Raw genomic sequence first — 4,146 nt, 5'->3', positions numbered from 1 at the left:
AATTAGGGGGGGGGGGTCTGGACATCGGATGACGGTAGCATGAAGTAGGAGGAAATGGGGTCATTTGAAGCATGATTTTTGGATGATTATAGGGGGGGGGTCAAAAATCGTCAAAAATCGATGACGTAATTTATGGACAGCCCCATAGTGGGAATAACCCTAAGAATATAATTTACTGTACTTACACTTAAACTACATAAAAACGTCCACACAAATAAATGCCGGGATTCGAACCCAACCTTTATATACTCGTTTTATTTGTTTGCCTGAAAGAGAATGTAAGATAAAATATAATAAAGTAATAACTAAAATGGAAATACCTCTTCTTCTTGACTATCTGATCCCTGACTATCGCTAGAATTAATCCCATTATTTGGCTGTGTCTCATTTAATTGAAGTGAAAACTTCTTTAGCGGCGCTGAGCACTTTTTGAGGTGGGGAAAAAATGATAAACTCGATACAGCGTAACGCGTAACGTAACGCTGACGTCATGTGTCACGGACAATGTTATTTACCAAAGAACTTTAGTCATAACGTATCATAATCAGGTCACTTATTTAAAACTGGACTTTTATATTAAGCAATAAAGCTCAATGTTCTAATCTTGTACGGCCTGAAATACGAGGATCTCACAGTTACATCCTAACTTTATATCACTCAAATATAATTCAATAAAGCTACATCTTGATGAAATCGCTAATAAAAGTGAACTCTAGTACTGGTGAATAAAACTCAAAACATCATGAGTATCATGACCAAATATATTTAGATGCGAGGTCTGCAAGGTAACTTTACAATTTATTCGAATTTTAAACAATTAACGCTACAAATTTTAGCTCACTGGCCAGCAATTTCGGAACTAAAGTTTTTAAATAGAAAGGAGAATGGGTCAATTATACACAGTGCTGCAGACATTTTGGACTAGTCATTGAGTTTTCACTTCTGTCGGCACTCCCGGAGAGCAACCCGTTGTTTTTTTTCCTTATGTTCCATATGCACAAGTAAATCCTCGGTTTGTGAAACTTCTTTGTAGATAGTTCTGAAAAGAATATACATTTACTCAGATAGATAATATTTTATACTCATTGACACTTCTATACTGCCGTATTCGAACTTCAAGATATTCACAAGAGACGACACGTACTAGATCCATTCTAGATACGTTATAGTTTAGATATCAACTAGTTCTCTTTTGCAGCGCAATTCGGGCAACCAATGTCACTTTTACGTTATATTGCGTAACATATCTATTAGATGTGAATTGGATCTCTAAGTCATATCCTGTGGAAATCGTTCAAGAGTATCTCCAGAATCGCGCAAATGTCAAATCTGACAGGATAGATCTTAAACATATCGTTATCGTATCTTAGTGATGTCTAAAATATATCTAATAAATGTCTATTTCAAAATCCGAATCGGGCCCATAGTCGCTAATGGGTCTACATGACTCAGTTGCCTATTTTTTAAACACTAACAGTTTTGAATTGCAGTCACGGCACGATCCCGTGGCTACCGGGCTAAGGGCCAGTTGCACCAATCACAGTTAACGGACTGATTAACATCACGCAGCAGAGATCTATAACCACTTGACCGTCCGACGATAGCATAGTCTCAACAACAGTCTCGCGGGCCGGACGGTCAAGTGGCTATAATATCCCATACAATAAAATTTAGCGAACGCTTTAACGGTAACAGACGGTTTGGTGCAACCGACCCTTAATCAGCTTTGTTTGACCTACGGAACATCGTACCAAGCGGCATCGCCTCAGGCAAAAGTGCATACTCACTGCAGTTACTTACCCCAGTACGAAAGTCCTATGCGTCGAATAGTGATAGGACTAATAGAACCAGTGGCAACCATTATCGTATACACCGTGTTTTTATTGAATTCCGTTAACTTCGGGGTATGGTTAAGTACGTTTAAGAGAACTAAATGGCATAGTTAATTTAAAAAAAAATTTTTTTTTTTGCCTTTTAGTAAAAAATAATTAAGTTTAAAAAGTAATTAAATGTAGCATATAGCGTTGTTGTAAGACGGGCATTACATTTAACTCAACCAAAGAATTGAAATCTGTGACATTTTCAAACATCGATCGACCGAGATTGTGCTTAAGTTTACTCGCAAATGTATGAACTCATTCTAAACACTAATCAATATGTAAACCGGCTCTAAGGCAAGTGTACACGCTTGTAGAGGCCTTATAGGAAAAAAATCAATTATTGATTATCTTCGGTGTCTTTGAAAAAGTTACTTGAGTTAAGCTCAGGAATGCAACCTTGAAATTAACGGAAATAAAAAAAACACGGTGTATAAAATTTGATACAAAATGGGATGAGTCAACCCGTTAGCGATTATTAAGACATGATTTATATTCTTGGATAAAAACGCAGCGTGGCTCTTGGTCTACTTACTGAGTGACATCGCACGTTCAAGGCTGACAATTTTCAAAGGCTAAATCTTTGTTTATGATATTTCCATCAAGTTGTTGTAGAGCCTGTCGTTTTCTTTGAGCTCTGTAAAAAACAATAAATGATTATTTTATTTATATATTTTTTAATCTTTCTATGCGCATAAATTAGAAGCGAGGCGTGAATATCGTCAATATTCGTAGTTTATATTCTTGGCTGAAAACGCAGTGTGGCTCTTGGTCTACTTACTGAGTGACATCGCACGTTCGAGGCTGGCTGACAATTTTCAAAGGCTAAATCTTGGTTTTCGATATTTCCATCGAGTTGTTGTAGAGCCTGACGTTTTCTTTGAGCTCTGTATAAAATAATAAATGATCATTTTATTTATAAATTTGTAATTCTCAACAAACTCGACAACAACAAGTTTGTAAAACAATTTCTCCATGCGAACTCAATACGAAGTAATGATAATTCTATTTATTCTTAAATAATAATCTAGCAATTCTTGTTTATTTATGTTACTTATATTTTATATATACATATATATATTTATATATATATATATATAATCCAATTTGCTATAAGTACGGGGTTTGTGGGGGCGATAAACCGATCTAGCCTCTGTCTTATCTCTGGGAAAACCCGCATTTTTGAGTTTTTATGTTATGTTTTCCGAGCAATGCTCGGTCTCCCAGATATTGCTAATTACAATACAATACTCTTTATTGCACACCTCACATACTTGTAGTACTCGTAGTAATTACGTAGAAAATATCCTGATCTTCTCTCTAGGTTAAAAATAACAAAATGCACAAACGAGATATAAAAAAGAATGAAAGTAATTACTTACACTACGATTCTTAGTTCATTCATCCTTTGTTGTTGACAACGTTTTAATTTCTTCACTTTCGGCATCTTTAAAACAAATTATGTCCTTTCGCTCACGTAAAATTCACCCACTCACTTTCAACTTAAATAAATAGTGTCCTATCACTTAAAACTCAAAATCGTACGAACAATCCTAGAGGAGAATAATTGCGCGCGCGTCGCGTCTAGTGGCACAGGTTCCCCGTCCAACGGCCGTGAGGCGACTTCCCCGCCCCGCGTCGCCCGCGCAGACACCCGCAAGCCGTGCTTACGCACGAAGTTGAATAGTTTCGATTTCTCAAAAACTATTTATTTAATTAAAAAAATCGTAGGATGAAACTGAAGTGTACATCATTTTTCACTATTGTTCAAAGTTTCATGTCTAAATGTTGCATAATAAGAGATTAGATAGGGATTTTAGCTCGAGATAAGGGTTTACGAAAAAAATCTTTTCTATGATATAGTATCTTTTTTGAAATATCAGTTCGGACGTAATTAAAGATCAAGAACCAAGCTAAGATATTGAGTATAGAACTTTATTGTTTATACAATGTTCAAGTATCCTATAGCGACTTAAAAACAGCAATTTCGGCCGGGTAGCCCCTTAACCGAGAATTCCTCGAGAAAATAATCCTTTGAAAAAAAAGAAGCCTAAATCCTCTTGTGTGGCACATATTACGTTTACGTATTCGTTTGTGTAGAAGTGCGTATACCATGTCTAACTGTATTTTCTCAGTTAACTCGTTGCGCGGCACTTTTGAAAACAGCGCTCGACACTTTGCGACGTAAATATGAGTGTTTTCGTCGCCTTGAGCTGTAGCAAATAAGTCGCGGTAAATGCGTGGCGGAGCGCGATTATCGCCGTAGGTA

The 4,146-nt window shown here is 36.5% G+C and overlaps 1 long non-coding RNA gene across 1 annotated transcript; it reads right to left on the bottom strand.

Moving 5' to 3' along the window:
* Positions 1 to 326: 326 nt before the first annotated feature.
* Positions 327 to 2,834, bottom strand: LOC134670503 (uncharacterized). The gene is made up of 3 exons (XR_010099070.1): positions 2,659 to 2,834; positions 2,413 to 2,514; positions 327 to 1,039 (listed from the first exon to the last, which is right to left on the bottom strand). It is a non-coding gene; the product is annotated as an uncharacterized LOC134670503 (long non-coding RNA).
* Between the last annotated feature and the right edge of the window lie 1,312 nt (positions 2,835 to 4,146).

This window comes from Cydia fagiglandana, chromosome 14 (genome assembly GCF_963556715.1).
Source record: "Cydia fagiglandana chromosome 14, ilCydFagi1.1, whole genome shotgun sequence".
In the NCBI taxonomy this organism is placed as follows: Eukaryota; Metazoa; Arthropoda; class Insecta; order Lepidoptera; family Tortricidae; genus Cydia; species Cydia fagiglandana.
This window is presented reverse-complemented; position numbering and strand designations above follow the sequence as displayed.